The following is a 24815-nucleotide window of genomic DNA, read 5'->3' on the forward strand; positions in this document are numbered from 1 at the left end:
ACATTTTAAATGCTAAACATATTCATTTTTACTAAAGAGAATGGATTATATAGATGATATATTTACAGTATTTAATGTAATTTTAACGCATTTCCAAAATTATTAAAATCGTCGGTGAAATGAATGTAAAAGATGCCATTTTTAGTTCTTAAGGGATATAAAATGCTCTATGTAAGTTTAGACTTGACCTCAAGACGATAACAGGGTTTAAGGTAATTTTCCTAAGAATTCATCTTGGCTACTCAAGTCTTGCTCAGTTTAATAGTTCTGGGTGATAGAGGAATCCTTAGTTATTATTGCTGACATGGTGTTTCCATTAACATAAACCTTAGAATAATGCACATTCTTTACACTCAGTAAAACAAGTTTTACTGGTTTCAGACTGATTCTTGCTTTTATTTTAACGTGTGCAGGAATTCAGGATGAGCAAAATTAACTACCACAGTGGTTAATTTTGTCGAAAAAATAATAATAGTCCAACACAAAAAGTTAGTTTTAGTTATTGCAAATAGTTGAGTAAAACACAAGCGAACAAAGTGTTTTTAGAAGTTACGATTTCTCGTTAAAATGAATAAAAAATAAAAGTTTCGAGTAGGAAGGAACCGTACCTAGAATAAATTAATGGGAAGATTTCCCGACTGTACTTCGGGAAGTCCATTGGGATAATCCAATTCAAATTAAAAACGTATCAAAATGTCTTCAAAAGGTAGAGAACGTACCTAGTACAAATTGAAGTAAGGATGAAAAAATAAAACAAAATAAACTGATAAATTATTAATGAATGCCGCAAACAAACCGTCATACAATCCCTCTTCTCCCTCATGCAATCCCTCTTCCCCCTCATACAATCCCTCTTCTCCCTCATACAACACCTATTCTCCCTCATACAATACCTCTTCTCCCTTATATAATCCCTCTTCTCCCTCATGCAATTCCTCTTCCCCCTCATACAATCCCTCTTCTCGCTCATACAACCCCTATTCCCCCTCATACAATCCCTCTTCCCCCTCATACAATCCCTCTTCTCCCCCATACAACCCCTATTCTCCCTCATACAATCCCTCTTCTCCCTCATACAATCCCTCTTCTCCCTCATACAAATCCTCTTCTCCCTCATACAATCCCTCTTCTCCCTCATACAATCCCTCTTCTCCCTCATACAATCCCTCTTCTCCCTCAATAAATCCCTCTTCTCCCTCATGCAATCCCTCTTATCCCTTATACAATCCCTCTCCCCCCTCATACAATCCCTCTTCTCCCTACACTGTATTATCGGACGACATCAAAAACCAAGGAAACAATTTCGGATCGTCTCTAACCAGCGATTAATCTCCGAAACCCACTCGAGACGTAGGAAGGAAGGAAAGAGCAACCGAGCGAAATTGCTAACATAACGACCTGATTGCGCAACTTCCCAAACATCACCTGATTGGGCGAGGCGAGCGACGCGGGGCTGCGGAACAACTACTTGGGGTCACTTGAAAGCTACAAGCTGCAAGTTCCAATATCTCGCTCCGGACGATAGAAAGTGAAACTGGTCCCAGTTATGTATTGTAACACCCGGTGATGTCACATAGGGCGTTCCTACATCTTCGTTCTACATCCAAGACATCTAGGATCAAACAGGGTCAAAAAGTGTGAACTAAAAGGCAAGTGTGAAGTGGTACAGTGCATATATTAAAGAATATGAATAGTTTGGTAAAACAGTTGATTAACACTCACATTAGACATTGTACGTCTTAATATTTGAGTATACCATCACCATCAAATTTCGCTAACGTCAACCACCACCCATAATTACTTTGAAATTACTTTTATCATAAATAACACATCAATGGAGAAGATATGGAGAGTCTTCTTTAGGATAAAGAAAAACAAAAAGTGACTACTGACTGGTTAGTTGTATCTCTAGTCCAGTACTCAAGAGTGAAAAAATCTAGCTTGATGTGCATAATGCAAGCTCTTAAACCAATGTGTTTACAAAATCTGATAATAAACCTTTCATACACTTTTTCTATTCAATTCAGCAAAAACTGACTGTACAAATAATGACTGTACTTTCTGGACAACCCTAGGAATCTATTCATCATATAAACCATACCTTTTCCCGAGATTGGGTATTGATTAAATGATTTGGATTGAGAAACAAAGTCAGTAACAAAGCTACACAAGACATCTCGCTCCATCCATCACTCATGCCCAGGTTAGATACGCATCATTTTGCTCCTCATTGTCAATGGCACTGAAAATCGCATGATAAAAAAAAAACTGTATAAACTCAATAATTCAAACTAGTGTACATGTTGCTCGAATTCGAGCAATTGCAAAGTATTACAGGAGTTATTTCAAAACGAATAACGGTAATATTTACAATAAGTTTAAAAGAGCCAACTCAAAGATTACCGGTGTGTAACTCAGACTATGTTTATCTTCGTTATTGATAAACCTAAAGCATTCCGGCCGGTTTTCTCCTTCTCAAAATGCCTCGCTATTAATGCAACACAGGTCAATGATAGAGGGCCAATTGAGAACGAAAAGTCGTTTTGAGGTAGTGTTAGGGCGCATTTGTAACCTTTGTCCAGGGTCCAGGGTGCTGACTGTGGATGAGTTAAACTTATTACGCGCCACTGTTCTGTAGCTGAGGTCGTTATCACGATTACGCCTCCTGTCTATGTTTCGTTGTCGTCGCGTCGGATGCATTTAAAAGAATAAACAACAAATAAACAAATTATAGCTACACAAAACAAAGATAAACGCACAATTTTAAGTTACAATCATGCTACCACGATCCATCATAGCGACACAAAACAGCGATAAATACACAAATTTGATACAACCATACTAACACGATCCGTCTTGGGGTTATGTTTACGCAAACTCAAATAGTAAATAAATGTAGCCTACTCAATGCGTTTCATTGAATTGGAAAATAAATAACAGCAAATAAATTATACAGCTGATCAAAATGTAAACAATTATGTTCTCTATAAGGATAACATGGGAACTTTCAAAGCCACTGGGGCATAGCCCAAGAGACACTTTCAAAAATGTAAGGTCAGTTTGCAAATCTACGCGACGCGCTCTTTCCAATGAGACGTCAACGGTTAAAATCTGTTAAGAAATGGCGGAGGAGTTCAACCGACAAAGTTTCATGTAGCGTATTAATTATACAGGGTGTCCCGTAACTCTCTGGACACTTGTACATAGCGTTATTCCTTAGGTCAAGACAAACACATTTCACCATAGGAACATGGGTCTGTGGTGTCTAGTTTACCGACTGTCGGCATTTATGTGTTTTTTACATAAACATTAATAAATCCTAAACGGTTTGAGATACAGCTTTGATATTTTGCAAAAATGTTAATCTTATTAATACCCATTATTGTTAGAAATTATACAAAAAACTCATTAACCGTTTCAAAATGGCGGCCATTTAAAATATTTGATGCCAAATTTCACAAAAACCGTTAACTTTACAAAAAAATTGCAAGTGACAAAAAAGTTTGTAAATTTTATGTAGTTTTCAATGATACCTTATTTGTTAAGATTGGATAAATAATAACAGAGAAACGTGTTGTTTTCGTAATGTATGACCATTTTTCTCCATTTAAACAATGCTAATACTCCTTTTACGTTGTTTTGCATTGTTTAAATGGAGAAAAGTGGTCATACATTACGAAAACAACACGTTTCTCTGTTGTTATTTATCCAATCTTAACAAATAAGGTATCAAAACTACATAAAATTTACAAACTTTTTTGTCTCTAGCAATTCTTTTGTAAAGTTAACGGTTTTTGTGAAATTTGGCATCAAACATTTTAAATGGCCGCCATTTTGAAACGGTTATTGAGTTTTTAGTATAATTTCTAACGATAATAGGTCTTAATAAGGTTAACATTTTTACAAAATATCAAAGCTGTATCTCAAACCGTTTAGGAGTTATTAATGTTTATGTAAAAAACACATAAATGCCGACAGTCGGTAAACTAGACACCACAGACCCATGTTCCTATGGTGAAATGTGTTTGTCTTGACCTAAGGAATAACGCTATATACAAGTGTCCAGAGAGTTACGGGACACCCTGTATAGATAACTCTGACTAATTACGAATACCAATCAATGACGTCAAGTTTTATGAAGGATAAATACATCAAAGAAAACACAAGCAACTGACCAAAATCACTTTTGGGAGAAACGTGCGAGTAATTCATGAGCAAATTCCCTTCAAGTGTCGCAAGATCCTCCTCGTTTGACTGTAATGACCCACAGTCGCGGGTCAGTCTTATTATGCGCAAGCGCAGTTTGGTTGCGCAGTTGCGCGCTCTATCTGGTTAATTGCTACACCTCCGACCCCGATTGTATTTGGACCACGAGGCGCTCATATATTCAACTTATGTCACAATTTTCACGTTTGGTTCCTTGCAACCTTTACCAAAGAGCAGGTAGAATTGGAGGCGTTTGATTTGGTACTCTTTGAGTATTAACCATTCTTTGTTCTATTGTATGTGAACTGTATTTATTGATAAGCCTATTTAATGGCCTCTTTTGGGAGCGAGCTGGTTTGTAGAACGCGGGACTTCGGCCCCTAAGGTCCTGGGTTCAAATCCAGCCAAATTTTATCGAAGTGAGTCTGATAGAAATGTAAATCTGAGTGAAAGGGTTAAACTTAATTAAAATTAGTTAGTATAAATTCGACAAAAATGCATTATCATTATAGGTCCATTTCTATATGTCATATATAATAAATTTTATAATAAGTTTTATTGCAATTAATCGGTAGATAACGTGATACGCTTTGAAGCTAATTAATGTCAAAAATGTATTCTAGTACTGAAATGATTAACGTGTTTTTAAACAAGGAATTGCGTTCTAATTTCATATATGTTCCATTTAAGATATACTAAAATTGTGTAAATATATGTAGTATGTTCAACATAATAATGTAAGCATTGTGAAAAATAACTGGCCTACTGGCCTGCAAAATTTTGATAGTTTAAAGAACCATCGACCCTGTAACAACCGTAAAGATCGACCTCTGAGTGGTCAGAACAGGAATATTGTGAGGCAGATTGCAAGGTATAAGGAAAAGGGAGAAGTAATGAAATAATTTGAACTTCTCGACCTCGATTATTTAATTTCGGTTGTTCCCTTAACTAGAGAAATGTTCTAAGAACTGAGCAAATTTAATAAAACTAAATTTCTTCTGCTGATCGTAACTGAGCAGATATAATTGAGTTCCGTATTTGAGAAAAGCTGGAAATCTGACGACGAATCTCTGTGATTCGGTAAGAAGAAGAAGGCCAAGGAGAAATACGTCACTGCAATGACCCAGTACTGGTAGTGAGCTGGAAGTGACTCAGGAAACTAGTAAAGCTGGTTTCTGTGTATTGGTGATTTTGTCGATTGGGTGATGAGAACTTAATTGTGTTTTACGACGGTTCGAATTGTTCGGCTGAAATTGACTTTGATAACCACTTAGTCAATCGTGGAAACTGGACAAAGATTATTTTCCAGATTCTACTCGTTACCATGAAATTTGATCAATTTTGTTCAAATCACACTTTGCTAGATATGTTGCTCGTACTTTAGTGGTTCCAGTGCTCGTCCAACAATCACAAGGTTGCCAGATCGATCCTGAAGCTAGCTAGCTTTTTGATGGTTCAAAACTTGACCCAGCTGTCCCTGATTATTGGGCTTTAAAAATGATCATGACTAATAATACAGCTGACCTTAGATCATCTCATACCATTATACGCTCATATCTGAGTTAAAGAATCTCAAATATGAGATTCACTCATATTTGAGTTAAAATACACACAAAGGTGGTGTCCCAATCTGAATTGATAGTGATAGTGATACTAATATGTAGGAAGTTATAGAATGCAGAATTAGCTATACCCCCCCCCCCCCCCAAGGTACAAAGGCCTTACAATTATCAACCAGCTACCATGGTTTGACGGTAGAATGTGATTTCAAATGTTTTGTACGAAAAAAAAAATCATGGATAAAGGACAAAGATGAACGCTCAGTGCCCAGATCAAATCCCTAAAATCAGAAAACAAGAATATTCCAAGGACGACCGCTATCTTATCCGTCTTGTAAATGGACCCGGGTGACAAATTACAAACGCAGAACCACCTGCGAGACAAGGAGACTAATTGCAACACGACTAGTAATAAACTGAAAGGGAAGACAAGCGCAAGGATTTCTGCCTGAGTGCTTTGCTCTTTCTCTTTCACTATCAGCGGCGACAACATTGTAACGACAATCTAAATGCGCCAAGTCCCTGCGGTGTAGACTTGGAGAAAATCGAAAGCAAAACTAGGATTACCTTGTAAATTACGCCGAATCTCACTTATGAGAAGATTGCACGTATAACTTTACTTTCGTGAGTCAGGTTTTGATTTCCCAAACATTTTCAAGAGGGGTTAACGAATTGGTTCTTCATTTTTGGTTTCAACTTATTTAACAGTTTCAATAGTTCGCTCCTTTCACTCTACCCGATTTCGCTTGTCCGAGTAAAAATCGGACGAGCAAATATCGACCATTGTATGTACCCTTTCACATTACCCGATCACCAATCGTGTCGAATTGTTATCCATAGCAAACAATATCTTCCCCAGAACTGGTTAAGAACCATGTTCTTTGGGAAGTGGGTGGGAGTCTGATTTTAAAGCACTCTATAATACAACTTCGATCTCTTTTTTAGTAAGAGAGTGGCCACTATCTATCAAAGTTTGTTCCAAAATTTGCCTTCATTTGCCACCATCAAATGAAGGTTTAGTAAACAAATGTAACACACTAGGCCTAAACTAACTCAACCTAGCCTATCTTAACCCTAACCAAATCTGACCTAACCTAGCACAATGCAAATGTTTATAGTGACAGTCCTCGTCTTGAAAAGACCCTACAACTGAATAAAACAGTATAACGTAACTCAAAAGGCAAAATACAATTTATGAACAACATAGACTACCCAATATGTTGCAATCAAATAACCACTATTGTTCAGCGTCTCTTGGACAAAGGTATTGGATTGTTGGATTAATCCAAATCGGTTTTATCGCCGAAGATTGAGTCATAGTCTATGTATGGAGTTACTGTCGCCGCCCCCAGTATCCGCCATACGCCATACGCCATGTGTCTCACATATTCCCATGTTCTCTAGTTCTGTCCTTGGGTTCATTCGCTATTTACATACGAAGCGTGGCTCGTCTCGTCTTAGTTTTATTGCAATTGAGCACCGAACACCGCCTAATACGGGGATATTGAACATCCTAGAGTGGTGAACGTAAAACGGATTTTCTCCCGTGGCAATTGTCATGATAATAGTTCAATGGTCTACGATGTTGAGTTGGGTTTGATAACGAAGAACATTGACACTAAGACGTGGATTTATTTTAGGTAGTGTTAATTGTAGCTATTGTAGTTAGTGACAGACTGCAAACGCTAATAGATCGTGTACGGATATATCGAAGTTGCTGTTGTCATCAGGTGCGCGTAGCAGTGGTATATGGTATATCTATCACAATACACTTAATTACTCAATTTCCATTGCGTCAATAATATTGTATATACACTCAATGAAGGGATATTAAGAAAGATAACGCGAATAAAAGAGTAGTACTTGCTGGACTATTCAGCGACGGTGAAAGAGTTTGGAACAGCTGATTTGTAAGGTATAACGGCAAATAATGTGATTACTTAGTTGCTCTCAACAACATGATTTTGCTTAAGTATAATGATAAGTAATCAAGCAATTTTATTTTATTTGCACCTAGCAGCATTGATTTTTTGATCATGATGGTTTGATGATCACAAGAATCAACCAACACAAATTATGATACTCTCCAATTGTTCATTTCCCATATACTGCACAATGAAAATAGCAACTCACTACTATATTCAAAATACAGATCTTCCGAGGTTCAAAAATAAAGATGAACTTATCTGAAAGTATTCTTGAACATCCTGGGGAGAATCTAATTTATGTTTTTTTTTATACATTGGAATTTTTCAAAAATTTTCGTAAGGGCTATTCCCGCTCCTTGAAGCTTACAGACCAGTTCACCAGTAGATGGAGGGTCACGAGACAGGTTCCATCTTACAGAATATAGCGACAACCTTTTGTTTGCATCAATCGATAGACACATCTGGATCCAGAAAAAATCTCACCTGTAACGGAACCAGCGACCTTCAGATTTGACGGCGATCCTTGTAATCACTTAGATACCCAGACGATTAATAAATTGTTGAACTTTGTTAAAAACCAAAGCATTAACAACTATCAATGCAGCGAAGGCGAGAGCTCGACGATCACCCACGAGGAGATTCATCTCGATTCATGCAAGTAGGAGATAAAAAGCGGAGGAAATGGCTTGCAATTACGTCGGTGTTTTAGCATTCCGGGGAAGGAAGAAGAAGAAGGCACATCAGGTTGAGGCCTTGACCTTTCTCCAAGGTCAAGCAAGCTTCGCTCGCTGTGGAAACTATAAAAACGACCGCAAGTCTTCGCCCCGCTTTGTTGGAATTCCTTCAGAGATTTTTAAAACTCTGCTAGATTGCTAACATTTACATTTAAATATCATTGGTGGGTAGTTATTTCTACAATCTTCTACCATCCCTAGTGAATTAATTTAAAAACTGCCATTAATTTTAAATGGATTTACTGTAATCCGATATGTCTCAAATATTCTTCGTATGACGACACGAAGCTCTCATGAAAGTTTTAGCACATCAGAAATATTACAAGACTTCAGATCAGACCTATAGAATTTCATTACTAAAGAGCGTAAAAGTGATCTACTCCACCAACCGTTGACCACCCTTAAAAGGTTAGTAGATGTTTTGCCACAATGACCTCATCAGCTAGTAGATGAGAAGTTCACTCGTCAACTTTGGTTTCTTCTTTGCCTTTTTGACATTTGACCAGCTGATGAAGCCTCCAATGTGGCAAAACATGTACTAACCTTTACTTAGAGCTGGCCGACGGTTTGTAAGAGCTCAAACAATACAGCTTGAGAACTTCATAGGCACCAAACACAAAGATTTGAAAGAAACTCTAGATAAAGAATTTCCATGTTCACCTAGGTGTATGACGTGACCACCTACTACATTCCACGAAAAAAAAACAGTTTTCCCATACAAAATCTTTATCCAGGAATTCACAAAGTAACAAATCTTCACAGCTATATTCCCACATACATGATACAATGTAATTCCCAGCGAGTCTGTAGGTTGGCCAATAAAGTGTCTTCGCTGCACCAGGTACACCGTACACCACCCCGCCATCTGCTGGTTAGGCTCACCACTCGCACTGATGTTGTTTTATGGGAAATAAACTCAGTCTGGGCTATGATTTATCTGCTCATTGTTCCTGGAGAAGCAGCGATCTCAAGTCTGCGCGAGGTCGTCTGGTAACAAGGAGTTCTATACCTGCAGTTGATCCAAGACGATATCTAGTTGAACAAGTTGCTCATGTAGGTTTCGTACTTGGTTTGGTGAATTCTTATCAAACATTCTAGAGAAAAGACGGGTTTGAAGTATTGCTAAATTACCTCCTAAAGTTAGTCATAGTCATGAACTTCAGTATCCAACAGTCAACGGTCATACGTTAGGATTCTTACCATTGCTAAGCAATTTTAGGCAAGAGTACAGTGTACTAAAATAACACTTTTAAGGGAAGCGGTCCAAGCCCATGTGTCGTGGATGTACCGGGAATCAAATCGTACCTCCCGCACAATGTTGGAAACGTTAGCCACTTGGCCAGCACTTGACCTTTATTCTATTTCATAAATAGAAAATAGATGTTACGGTGCACTTGTTTGGTGGTGATTTAACCAACTATGTGTATATTTGATACCAGAGAGAGAACTCTTGGTTCCAACCAAAATTTGACAATTTTCTCCTCATCTGAGCACCTTCTATACTATTTAGCGTACATTTTTTAAGATTATTGAAAAAAAGTAATTGTTGACTGAAACAATTTTTTCTTTCAGATCTCTGCTTTTCGAGGATTTCATTGTAAGTAAAGCATGTATATTAATTATCATAAACTATAATTTTGTTTATTCCATAAAGCGTTTGCTATTTAGTAAAAACATTGTTTTTGTTCCTCCTAGCAACACACCTAAGTGCATATAAAGAAAAATTATTTCAAAGTAACGTGGATCTAAGTTCCATTGTTCTCTCATAATAAATCAGTTTATATAATTCGTTTATGTAACGGGGTGCCTCTATATAAAAACTCTTTAATTTTCGTGTATATATATTTTTTCATTCCAAATTCTTATTCATTCGCTCCTTACACTCCTTCATCCATGTTAATATTTGTTCCTATTTATAGTTTCGTTCTTGTGGCATTTTGATAGAAGAAATAAAATGTAGATTTTTAGTGACCATCGTATACTGTACTATTAACATTTGATAAAAAAACACTTTTCTCTTTCCCGTAGAAGTTAACCTAAGTTCTGGTTTAATCTAATTTTTGGTATAGCGAAAACATATGACTTAATAGTGGAAATATCTATTCACTCAGACTGCAGGTTTGCTGCGGTGCGGGTACTGTATTTATTTATTTGACACTTTTGTTTTCACCAACGTTCCTTACACCGTGATCACTAAAATTAAAAATACGACCGTTATGTGACCTGGGGAGGCGATAACTCCTAAAAAGCCTGGGAGACTGCTACTGCAATCGTGGGAATCTGCAACAATTAGCCTTTCAGAGAACCGATGATGGAATGTCGCCATCTTCCAGGAGGAAGTCTGATCACCGGTTATCTAGTCTGGTATCATTTCATTTCATTCCATTCATAACTGCATTGCGTCAATGAAGAGTTGTGCAATGAAGTGTTCTTGTTTACAAACTTTACTTGGTCAAAAGGCCATTCTGCGCCACTTCTATGTGTTTCGAGTCAACTACATGTAAGGAAATGCTAATATCAAATGTTTAAGAGTGCATTTGTGGTTACTGCGTGTTAACTTTTGTGTATTAAATTACATATATAAAATAATTATTTCAATTATATCAATCATCGATTATTTAAGATGGGAACCCCACTATGTGCGTATTTTAACCCAAATATGAGTGAAGGATGATTCTTCATTCTTTACCAACAGACAACCCATTTCACAAGTTTACAATGATGTTTTGCTGTGTGACTGATAGTGATAGAGAATCTTAAATGTAGGAATTCAAAAAAAAACTTACTCTAACAAAACAAGAAATAATAAAATTTACAACAAAAATTAACATTCAATTTGACAACATAAGCAGTGAAATTCAAATATCTCATTAATAGATTGTGCAGAGCTGTGTCAGCATTATATCCCATAAACGTGGAAGTAAAAGCAACTATGGAATAGCTACCTATATTAATATCTTTTAAACTTTAAAAGTAAACTATTTAGACTGATTTTGTGTAATCGAAGCACATTTTAACTTTTGTTTGTACCTATTAACCTTCCCTTGACATTTTACGTTGCCCCCAGTGCATCACACAGTCACAGTCCAGTTCCCCCAGTGCATTGTCACAGTCTCTAAAAATCCTATATAAAAACAAACCAGAACAACTAGAGTGTCAAAAAGTCATTCAAGCTCCTAAATATGAAAATCACAAGACATTTCGCTAGGATTTTAAAAGTTTTGACATAACGTGTAATAGCTTCCCGTGTTAATTAAAAATATTTAAGTTCAAAAGGGAAGTGTTATGTGTTATGATACGAGTTTTTTATTCGTCGATTTTGTTGGTTCACATCTATATTTAGAACAAATTAATAATTTGTTTAACTACAGTAGTTTAGGGGGTTTGGGACAGAAAAGCTCATGATGAAACAATTTGATACATCACACTGATTGGATTCGAAAACAGTCAAGAAGCATTTACAGAGATAGGCCTAATCAACAGCAAGTTTACGTTGTTTACGTTGCTTGTGAACGTTTTATTACGTTAGTCCATTAGTGTTTGTTCTTCTGTATGTTATCTTTCTCTATCAATCTAAGTGATTATTGTACAAACAGGCATGAAGATTTTTCCTGTGCAATTGCTGACAAACTCCTTGAAAACCTAAATTGGCCTATTCCTCATGGTTGGTTCCCTATATATCTACATAAGGATCTATGTTTCAAACAGTTTGCAAAAGTCTTACAGAGGGAATCTGAACGAATTGTTTTGGGAACGTTTAATTTACGTATGTTTATTAATTGTGTCTTCTGTAGGTCAGTTCTGGAAACTAATGTGATAATTCAATGTCTGCAAAATTTAATCCTACAGGATGGTAGATATATTGCTTGGAACGTTCCTTTTTGATTGTCAATTTATTTATTCACACTGAATGGCTTCAAACCACATGGTAAACTACATTAAAAACTCCAAAAGTAATATTCTTGTTGGTAGCCAAACGGTTTACTTTGCTCATTTTATTCGTCTATTGTGTTCTGTGTATCAATATATAGTCTGGAAGGTAGTCGACCAGCATCGCTACACAATCGTGTCTCGTAGAGGCAGAGTTTACTGTAGCCTCGCATAACGGAACGTCCGACCTTCGGGCAGGCTGGGATTTGTACCAGGCGAAATGTTATATAGTCGCATGTTGCGCGGCGCATAGCGAGTCGATAAGTAATTCGGAGGAGGTCAACAACCTTCGGTATCTCACGGTTGGATAAAGTCATCATCTTCGGATGAAATGGATGACCATTAGGTATCAAAGGAGTCTGTGAGGTTAATGATTGTAACTGGACTCAATATTGTTCGTAAATGATCCTGGGGAATCAGTAGGTCTAATTTGAATCAGGTATTCCTGGGTAGCTTAAAGAGTACTTACCTAACAATCAAAAGGTTGCCGCAATCTTTAGAAAATTCTGAAACTGTTTGATGTTTAAAATTGGATGGAGCTGTACTTGATTGGGCTTCTTATAAAGTGGTCCTGGATAAAACACATGTTCTAAGTATGTAATAACGCTGCACAAGATATCGCACTTCATCCACGTATTCCACCCAAAATAAGTGAATACGTCCGTTGTGTCCCCATCTCATGGTAATCCATCCAAATGTTTGTTTAAGCCTCCGCTTCTGTATTAATTCATACTTGTAGTTACCGTACCATGCCGCACATGATTTGGAACTATTTACTTATGTCTACCGCCAGGTGAGGTAAGGTACAGTCCACTCAAAAACGCGTTTAGGGAAATTGAAATTTGACCTATTGATCGATTAAATAATAAAATTTACGATTATTTAACGCTTTGTACGTCAAATTCGCCTTTCAATATATTACAGTTAAACAAAGTAATACAAAGTATATTAACAATAAACAGAACAATCGTGTACGCGAAACAGTAGCTATCGATATATTTTCTGCTGCAAGAATACCTTGCGGGGACTGTAGCGATGTACCAAGGGGGCGGAGGCGGGGGGACGTCGAGGAATGGTCCGAGGAACGGTACAGAACAAGTTGAACGCCCTTCGGAACCCAGACTCGCGCGATCCTCGAGCAAATAAAAGTCCTTGGGTTCGCAGGACCTCGGCAGCTCATCTCCTGTAGTGGGGGAGATGTATTTGAACGATCAGCAACAAGCACAAGAGGAAAATAGATCTGCTTCAGGAAAACAACAAATTAATAATTGGTTTACAAGTAGTCAGCATGTACTAGGTAAAAAAGATGTCTATTGTCTAATGCATACGTTAGATTGATCAGAAAGGAGTTTTAACAACATTATCTCAGTTAAGTTTGGCATACTTTTCACGTTGAACCCAGTGGTGATAGAAAATTAACTCCAAGATTTTAGAACTTTGCTGTCTTAGCGGTTATTGACGTTATATTTGCCATGAGCTATTGGAAAATGTATGATTTTGAAATATCGTAGACCAATATATCCTACATTTTTTATCGAACTTGAATTAATAATTGACAAAACCAAAACATTGTGCTTGATTGCAAGAAGTTTACGGATGTTAAAATATTGAACTAGTCATATGTTGCACCCTAAGGTTTTCTTGGTGAAGAGTCTAGGATAACCTCTTTATTTTCGTAGTCCTCTGTAAACGCTCGATATCCAAAAAGACCCGAAGCATCTTTATCTCACTCACCTCACACACAACCCATAGCTTTTGGAGCTCATCTCCCGCTGTTGGCACGATAATCTCCAGGATAAACACAATCTACGCGAATCTCCACCGGTCGATTAGAGATTAGAGCGAAGTGAGCTGTTAAGTAATAGTCGGTCGTCGCGTCGGATGTATTAATTATAATGGCGATCATATCGCGATAATTTGAGATAATAACAGGGGAATCACCGCAGACTGAGTGTGAAGGAAACTACAGCCTTCTTGCAAACTACGGCAAACCCTGACCTTGCTGAAAACATGCTATTGTTAGCATTCTCTAATCATATTTATTCTTATAGATCATATGTAAAAGTGTATATTATACGATTATTTTTATAATGATTGTTGGTGGATTGTTTAGGTTAACCAAGTTAAATTGAAAATAATAATATGCTACTCAGGCTATAGCAAATAACATCACCTTTTACGAAGAACGCAAAGAAATAATATTGGTTATTTAATTAAAAAGGGTTCTACACCATATAGCATTAGAATAGTCTGCCGCAATATTAAACGATTAAAACTGAATGCAGTTTACCTAAGTTAAATAACCTATAAATTCCAATAACAATCTACACTTTATACGAGTGTATGAGAATCTGACGATGTCTGTGTTTTACTCAATCACGTAAAATCTACTGGGCTTAAATATGTAAAGAATATAGCTAACATCCGTACTTAGGACTATTCCCGGTTCTAGACTTACCGAGGGCTTTATTCCTTTGGGTTTCAGAGTTCTCAAGGAGGCTTTTCAAATTAAATATTGAATGGTCTCCTTAGAAACAAAGAGAAAACGGTGTTAACAAGCAGAACTGTCAACCGAAACTACTTTACCATGTGTTAAGGAGGCTAATCATCGTCTACCCCAGAGGAGGCGACGCAAATATATGTCAACCCCATACGAAGAACGAATACTCTGCTAATACTTAAAACGATAAATGATCAACAATAAGTGCCCTCCTTAGAACCAAAACATTCTCCAGAAAAATCAGTAATATATTGACCATTTGCGAGACTACTCAACATCTACCTGACTATTCGGTTAGACCTTTAAAACACATTGACTTGGAGAAAATTACCAAAATAGAAAGGCAATCCTAAAGCGCCATTTCACAATGCAGAGGTTCTAAAAATAACCCCACTATTCAAACAGATGGTCAATATTCTTTGCAAGAAACACATTTTCACTTCGTCCTAGAACTACTAGCTACCCAAAAGACCATGGAAAACCGATGAATGGAAATACAGTATATTTTCCTGCCAAAACTGTTTCCACCTGAGTTTTTCCTTGTACCGCCAGGTGTGAGGTTATGTCAGTACAGATGTTTCAGAGAAAGTGGTCCTGGCACGGGCCCCAGAACAGCAGACTCTTGTAAATAAGCAGACCATGTGACAGACAGACAGACAGACTCCCAAAGTGAGGTAATTCTAGATACCGGCCAACGTACACTCCTTTTCTGGTGGTTCTCCTATAGCTGAACATGCGATGCGACGTATAAGGCGGTAATGAAATGTGTAGCTCTCTACAATAATGGTGAGTGAAAAATAAGTAGTCTCCTGGGTTTGTGGAAAAGGGCTGCTACTATAAAATTTGCCTAATAATGCAAATAAAGATGGTGTAACTAACTTAACGTCCCCTAACCTAACCTAACCTAGCCTAACATACCCTAAACTTACCTAACCCTACCTGGCCTAACCTAAGTTACCTAACCTAATCATATCATAAGCATGTTTACAAGTTTCAATAGTTGCAGCCCTCTTTTTGGTCGGACCCCTCGCCTTTTTGTAGTGGATTTTTCCTCAGTTTGAAAGAAACTGTTGGACAATTATTTGCTATTTCGTTTCCCATGCTTTGCTATTTGGAGCAAATATCACGCCTAAAGGTGTATTGTATTATTATCAGTTGGAATGCATGCTTTGGTTTCAATTCTGTTTCGACAATCGTAAGTTGTTTTTGATCTATGACTTCTATAAAATAACTAGCTGTACCCGCGGGCTTTGCCCCGTTTAACTTCATAAGTATTCGCATGGCTCAATCACGTCCCGGTTGAAGTTCGTTCGCTACGCTCACTCACCTTTAGGTTGGAGCTCGTTCGCTGCGCTCACTTGTTTTCAGGTTAGCTCGTTCGCTACGCTAACTCGCCTCCAGGTTGATGTTCGTTCGCTACGCTCACTCACCTTTTGATCGCAAATTACCTGTTGTCATTAATTTTAAAAAGTCATTCCTTTTATTGTTTATAATACTTTGATAAAGGTTTTTATGTTTTAATATTTAACATTGGAGAATTTAAACGTTGTTAAGTGCACAGGTGTGCTGCGATTGGGGTTTAATACATTTGGACTTATTCAAAAGTAAAATAGTTTTCTGTGCTGCACTCTGTAGAAACACTGTGGCACTATTTCAAATCATGACTAATGCTAATACAGAATGTTGTAATTATTCAAACCTACAAAACAGTTGGTAAAAGTAAACATCTGCTTTTAAATTATATTTATTTGTAAACATTGTAGATCAAAAAGTCTGACATTGGCCCACTTAAAACCCTCTGGGGCAGAGCCCTTTTGATAGATCTGCACCAAACTTCACTCGAACCATCCTTGAAAGATGCTTAATAATGCCTGAAAGTTTCATTACAATCTGTCGAGCGGTTTCGGAGTCCATAACGTATATACATACACACACACATACATAGTTCCTCTTTTATAGATATAGATATACCATTTTAAATTTGTAAGCCAATTACAACAATAAGAAAAGATCTGCATAACCATACTCTTCTAATTCTTTGAATTATTTTCCAAATAGTCGGGTGACGTAGTGATTTTTAGAAATGGCCCTGTTTGCATTGCATTGCCCTTAATGGTACGACAACAAGATTGGAATAACCGTACCTATTATTAAATCAATCAAGTCTTGGAAGTTAGAAGTGTTTCTGCGTAGACCGTTATCACCCAGTCGAGGCCTGAATTTAAAAGCAGACCATGAAATAACTGGAAGTGAATCATTGGCTAAAATAGCTGTTTCTTTAAACACTTTCAAATTAGTACATATTTCCTTTTGGGCCATCAGATACGCAGATTATTTTCATTAAATGTGTCTTACAATACCAAATTGATAAAAATCATAGTACAAACGTTAACAACTAAAAGAAAAGTCCGTTTGCAACAAATCTGCACATTACTGATTATGATTTAGTAAACGTATAAATTGTAAGCGAGTCTAAATACCGGACGCTGAAAAATGCCCATGGGCGAAGAAAACGACTGTTTAAACGGTACATTAGCACCAGACTCAACAAAACATCCTTTATCTAGGTGAATTATCAGGTAGCGGCGAAGGAACTGTGTTATTACACGGCAATTAGTGAGAAATACAACAATGGAATGAGTTTGGCACACCTTACTACATCTCAGTTGGAAATCCAGCGAGTCGAGGCTAGATGAAGCGATAGACCTGGTGACTCGGAAATTATTGCAGATACAAGAAGAAGAAGTTAACATAAATGCTCGAAAAGTGCGCACTGTTTTCTACCAACATGTTGTGAGTTTCATAGTAGGTAGGATAAGGACAAGAGCCATGATAGTTCAGATTGTAAAGTTTTGTGAAAAATACTTGTGCCAATGTTGTAAAAATGTGACATTTTAGAAATTATTTGTAGTCACATTTCCTTGAGATATCACGCAATATTAAATCGAATTATACAAGACCCTCCGTTCAATTTGCCTCTAGCTGTTTTGCATAACGTTAAGCTTGTCTTCAGGAAAGGTCGTCAACCTGGTTGAATTCCGGACATTTTTTCTTTTTTTTATTAAAATGAGAGAAACACAAGAAATCAGCGAACATAATTGGCACCTGACATGAAACACATCTCACCAAGCTTTACATTTTACAAAAGTAGAAGATACTTTTCTCCTTATCTCCATCCATGGCAACTGAAACCTCAAAAGGTTGTCGTCTTCACCAACGATTTGCATCAACACTCTTTATTTCCCTGCATTTTCTGTTGGAATTATATTCTATTGGCTTTTTGGATGCTTCGGTTAGATTGGGTAAGAGCTTGTTATGGGAGGATAGCATAAGACGGGAGAACTCTGTGTCTCACCAACAAATTATATCTACTTTCTTCAATTCTCTGCTTCTTCTCTTTGAATTATATTCTAGTGTGTTTTTTTTAATACTTCGGTTATGTTAGTGTGAAAAGACTCTGGATCTCACCAACAATTTACAACCACTCTTTCCCATTCCCTTTCATTTGGAATTATATTCTATTCGGTTGTTATTAACTCGGTTATGTTAGTTTAGGTTGAGATGGGGTTGACACTGAGTCCAGACATGCTACCCAAAGCTTATGCATGATTGATGGAAAGAACCACAGTTTATGTGAAGTTTGGTTCGCTTCCTTACGAAATTTCGTAAACCTATCATTTACGTTTAAAATGTACCTTTACATATTGACAACTTCCCATTCACATCAGCTTGATTTGCATAGGGAAAATTTCAATAGTCGCAGCCCTCTACTGGAAAAGACTACCTAGACGTAATCCTAAACACATATTACAGAAGTTACCCGTCAGCGGCGTCTCGTCTGCATCTGCAACAGTCGCCGACCGCATCAAGCGCATCTCCCCCAGAGCAACGTCCGCGTCCTAAAAAGACAATCGGCAACTCGTTCGCCTACGGCCCCCGTCGCGGCAGCCTGCTTCCCCTAGGCTAATCGCCCGACGGACTTTTACTGCGCAAAATATACTTTACGACATGAAGACTCGGGTTTAATTTATTAGTTTTAAGCTAATTACGCACTGCAGTTCTTGGAAGAGAGCTTTGTTTCGCCCACGATACGGTGAACAACCTAGCTCTAGGTTATAGGCTGTGAGGTGCATAGCTGTAGTTAGTTGAGTTAGGTACTACAAGATAGTTTGGGGGAGGGGGTAGAAAAATAGAGCTATTAAATATTTCTGCGATTTCACAGTTAGTTGTTAAGTTAAATATGTTAAGAAGAAGTTGTTGGAAAGGCGGACTTATTATATAAATATACCTTCGATTTTGGGGTTCTTTAGACTTTACGAATTCGTTAATCAGTTAATTGTATTGGACCTCAAATATTTATGTAGTAGGGAAGGCACAGTTATACCAAATAATAAATCAATTTCTTTGATTTCAGGGTTCTGTAGACTTCACAGACGAGGCAATTACTTGGTAAGTAAAATTTTATATTCATATAGTAGTTTGTGCAGGGTTTTTCCTGGACCTGTTGATCTGTAACCCAATGTTCTGCTGTTCATATTTTGTCATATTGACCGTTCATTTTCAGTTTCAGGGTAACACTTAATCTTAAATCAACAAATAGCCCCTTCAATTCATGTAACGAACGCTAAAGACTACAACTTTCCCGTAAAATATCTTTTAAGAGTTTTTATTTCAGCGCTACAAAGCTGGTGTCACAGTCACATTGTTGCTTTTTATTTTTTTACTGGTATTTTTTTTTTTTACAAATCTTTCTAGCATCACACTATAACATACAAGCAAAGCACCCTACGAGTTCATTGAAAATCTAACTTACCAAACATAAACTATTTTAAATCTTGGTAACACTTCTTTGCTTCGACGTCTATAACAATATTGATACATGACCTAAGCAAAAGCCAAATACCGTTTCCCACGCCAATCTTTCGAGTTTTATGGCCAAAATTACTTAATAACACTGCGAATCGTTATTAACATTCCATGCATGCAGTGTACGGCTATATTAATTATGTAAAACACGAACAAAAGGCAACCGTTACACTTCCCCTCCCACCTATTTGTACCTCGGTAGATGGGAAGGCGGGGTTGGCCACCGTGATCGCGGCAAATGATTTAATCATTTTATGTAAGGTTGGTAGGGGTGGTGGCGTATGGACATTTACAACAATGTAGGATATTGCACAATATGTTCCGATAGAAGTAGAATTGTAACAGTTGTTTATAAGTAATTTTGGATTTCATCTTCTTCTCCTTTATTTAACTTTGAAATCCCCACCACGTGCTTATGTTAATAAACTGTTTTAGCGAATATTTTTCTCATCCAATCATCGATAAACAACCAAATAGTTTCAGAGTACAATATTTTTACGCTTGGTGCGTCGGTGAGTTAAACGCCGTACACATTTTTGGTTTCGTGCCAAGATCTAAGCCCTGCAGTCAAAACGGGACTGACAACACCTTATATACAATCACAAAATTATGCATGCAAAATGAAGCCGTATCAATCAACCTGACAGTTTGAAGCTTCATGGATGAAGGTCAGTTCACCTGCAAGATAAACAAGTCTTGCGTTGCTCAAGTCGAATCTCAGTAGGGATAGGGTAGCCTAGTCCAAATTTAGAATGGTCCATAGTTTCTAGCCTTTTAATAGCTGGTGAGGTATGGACATTTGTGTAGCCTACATTTTCAACTATAGCTTTGACGTTCAGCTGCGTTTATTTTTGACGTGTCTAACAGCAGGCTTCATCGCGAAATGAAGAAGTAAGCACAACGATTATATACTGTATGTAACCTTACCTAATCACTTAATTCAATAAAACCTAGAAACTTAAAGAGGGAAGCTCTGCAAAAAATAGTGGAGTACCTACGTCTTCTATGGGTCCAAGAGATTTCTCACATAACTCATTAGCTCAATACACCCTTGACTAAAGACGTTTTTGATGATTTCAACCCCAATATCCTTTTGTTCAATCAAGTTTTCTATTAGCTCAAGCCCAACATTATGTTTATATGCGGTATGATGGGACCTGTCTTCAGACCCTCCGTCGACCTGGGACTGGCATGGCCAATCCCAAGGCAGAGGGACAGGAGACAGGCTCCATCATACAGAATATAGTAGTTTTTCGTGTGAATCTCCTTGAAACGCCCTACGCGACCAACGGTACAGAAAGAGGCACGTGCTTTGTACGCCTCAAGAGATTATTCACACAAGAGCTCATCAGTGCCTAATGTCAGACATCTCTGTGTTTTGTTGACCATCTCTTGATTGCCCTCTCCGGACCACCATTGTCATCTGATCGTTAGACTCACGGGTTAATCTGTCCGGAAACATAAGCGATGACGAGCATTTCCTCGTGGCCTTGGAAGGTCAACTAATGGTTGAGTTTCTTTCTATTTTCTTTTTGTCCACCCTTGATTACACTGGTTCGTGAACATGGTGGACATGAATCCTACAACTGTCTACCCTTCCTAGTACCCGAGTACGAACTTTATAAAACTTTCGAGGCAAGGCATAAAATCTGAACTCGTACTTTTTGGGACTTTTAACCCCAGAATTACTTAGTCAAATGTTAGGTTTTGTCACGGTCAAGAAACTAACTCGGCTCACCGAGTTTTAATTTTTCCTGTACTACCCTCCCAACCTAGCCGAAATTCGTGTTCATCGGGGCATCTTTTACCCTTTTCCTGGTCTTAAAATTTGGAACGCTGTCCACCTCGAACTTGGCCCATGCAGGTATTAACTGAAACATTGTTATACGTCCCCCTTTAAGCTTTACATTATTTTGCACTGTCACGTTGAGTATATTAATTTAACCTCTTTACAATAAGATAATAAATATAGATCAACACCGGATTCATATTGTTCTCACCCACTTACTACATACCGATTCATAAACAAACTTTGGGACCGAAATTTACCTATCATAATTTCGCTTATCTATCAACTTGAGAGAAAACACATGTTGAAAGCTGCCGTAAATACTCCCGTGTAGTTTTACTTATATATTCCAGTCAATAGTTAAGCATTAGTCCATCTACTTACCGACTTAAAATCATTAGACCCAATACACTACTGCTTGGCCTACGATTTTATAGCTACACACTAAAATTATCCTAAAAAAATAGAGAAATGTTAAGTCGGCATAAACTCATCAAAATAAGCTTCAGATTTTACATGATGAAAAGTATACTTTCAACACAACCACCAACCAATGATTTAACCAACCACCCTCTGATAGTTTTATCAGACCCATCTATCAATCCTCGACCCAACCACCATGAAACTACACGAGTCATACACGCACAATTACCTGCCAAAGTTTACAGAATCGGCCTAGTTAAACGGACCAGTGCTTCAGTGTCTAATTATCCGCTAGCCACAAATGATCGCAGCCATCTCTTGGCCAGTCAATGAAGACTAGCGTTGCTGCCGGGCTTGCAGTGCTGCAGACTTCTGCTATTGACCTTTCTACCGCGTATCTCAACTACTGCCGCTCTGTAATTGGTTGATGACACTTTTATGCAAATCAACTCTGCTCTAACGGATCGACTCCCGCACTGGGAACCAGCTACCGGGGCAACACCTTCATGCATAATCCCGTCTTCCTCGGGCAGTCGCGTAACGGCCTCAACTAGATCATGATTGAAGTATTTGACGTTATAAATGTCACAATTTTGTGTTACTTGTGTGAAACTTGACATGTTCAAATACTTTAATGAAGATGTATAAACAAATACAGTGTGGATACCCTTTTAGTTAATGTGATAAGGTGTTGTCTATGACTATGGGATCCATTACTAGACGAAAGATTAGTTTAAAATCCTGTATTACTTACAGTTCGGTCTGCGAGGTTTTGAATTGTAATAGTATTATCATTTTTTAAATAGCATTATTGAACATATTCTGAAATTGGCACCGAGACTAAAACAAACGGAAATTATTTTGGTATAAGATTACCATCTAAACGAGTAGTATATTATTGGGTAAACTTATTTAATCATTGGGGTTGACTTGTAGTTTTTCTTGATTATATTTTCAACTAGAGTACGATTACATTATTCTATAAAGACGAAGCATTAATATATAAGTAATTTAAATTATTAATAAAAATCAGGGAAGTAAAGTTAAAACTACTTGATTTGAAAATTTTCGTTACATTGGTTTATTGGTTGCATTTTAAGTCTTGTTAGCCATTCTGATTCCATGGTATTTATTTAGTTACAATACACACTGTGTCCTATAACTATAATACAATAGAAATGCCCATACATGACTAAAATATCATTAGGCGCACTGACACTCACCCCCACAATAGCAAGGATTAATACTTTTATATTATTTATAACAATAAATGTCCATGTGTCAACTTCCCTACCGCAGAAACCACATTCATTTGCTGTTTCCTTTTATTGAAAATGTTCGTTTGCCAAATACCAAATCAAACTTGTTTCCTTATACGCCAAACGTAATAAGGTCAAGAACGTACTTCCATAAAGCGAGTAAATTGATTTATACTTTAATAATACCATCCGGCTGTGTACAACTAAATAGTTCAAGGTGTTCTGGTGAACAAAAGGCGAACATGTCGCAAAAACTTGAGAAGAAAACGTTGGTTCTGTTAAGCGCTTAAATGACGCGTGATACGCTCAATAACTTTAAGAATATGAATATCTTAACACACTTGTTTGACATTTAAGTACAAAAGGTAATTTTGATGATAAGTATTTTTTTTGTATTTTTCATTTCAAAATAATAATACTTCGATATAAATACAAATTTAAACTAATCAGATATCTTTGTCTTTAATATTCCTTCTCGTCAGTTATAACCCCCTACAACAGATTTTTAATTTCTTTTTAGTGAATTTCCCATATAGGGAATAAGCTAGTTTTATAGCTTGCTCTTCAATACATCTTGATTTGCTGTTTTTCCCCTTTTTTACCTTTTAGCAAATTACCCATATAGGGAATAAGCTATTACCGTAAGACTCATGGTGGGTAACTCATGGTAAGACCTGAACCCGGGACCGGTTAACTTTTTCCTTTTGAGGTCCCCAGAGGCCAAAAACACCCTCTGTTATAGAATACCAAGTCAATAAAAATACTCTTCAAAAATTGTGACATGAAGAGTCATAAAAGCACATATTGTATACGGACATTGAACAAAAATGTGGCCAACCATTGACAACACCATAACACGTCCGTGATTGACTATTTTTAAATTCCCTTCGTAATTTCCCACGGTTTTCAAGAAGATGCCACCACTCTTTTACAGTGCGCTTGTTAGGCAGTTCGGTTTGGTTTAGCTCATGGTAATGTTAAACCGGGCAACACCAACAACATTTTTTATTCAACTTATGTAAAGGGACACGAACTAAACTAATCCAAATATAACGTAACCAAATCCATCCTAATCGTCTCAGCGCACTGAAAAAAGGGGAACGGTTCTCGTAATATCTCTAAACTATGGCTGCCCTCTCCTTCAAAATGCCCAGCATCCTTCGTATCTACACCCAATATAACGTCCCACCACACCATATACAACAACGCACCTTTTGCGAATCTCATTACCACGTCTTCTCATTTGCTACTCCAAGAGTCCCGGGGGCCGAGCGTGACTAGGACGCGATAAGACAGGGACCGTTGACTCCGGGAAAAGCGCTGCTTCGAATCGCACAAAGGAAACGGGCTGCATAATTGAAAATGTAACATCACCAGGCTTCCGCCGTGCGGGAAAACGGTTATGGGGAAACCGTGGCGAGAAAAGCCGTCATTGCTACCCACAATGCCCCGGGTTTATGTAATTCACGAGTCCCGTCTCGTTAAAATGCGTACAATAGTGTATTTTGCCCGTTGTGGAACCATAACCGTCCTGGTAATTTACTAGTTGAAAATTGCTCCTTTGGAATTGAATACTGGTTGTGAAGAAGAGAAAACATCTTCAACTGCTAGGTTAGCGTTT

At 37.5% G+C, this 24815-nt stretch overlaps 1 protein-coding gene across 1 annotated transcript in view; it reads left to right on the forward strand.

The window, feature by feature from the left end:
* Positions 1-24815, forward strand: part of LOC128995906 (uncharacterized) — an 87754-nt gene that overhangs the window by 18569 nt on the left and 44370 nt on the right. Inside the window, exons 2-3 of the mRNA XM_054420953.1 lie at positions 10000-10024; positions 19272-19306. The gene's annotated coding sequence lies outside the window, so the exon portion shown is untranslated. The remainder of the gene's footprint in view (positions 1-9999; positions 10025-19271; positions 19307-24815) is intronic.

Source organism: Macrosteles quadrilineatus, unplaced genomic scaffold (assembly GCF_028750875.1).
Source record: "Macrosteles quadrilineatus isolate MER2022 unplaced genomic scaffold, UCM_ALF_1.0 Scaffold_5__1_contigs__length_97177068, whole genome shotgun sequence".
NCBI classification, from domain to species: Eukaryota; Metazoa; Arthropoda; class Insecta; order Hemiptera; family Cicadellidae; genus Macrosteles; species Macrosteles quadrilineatus.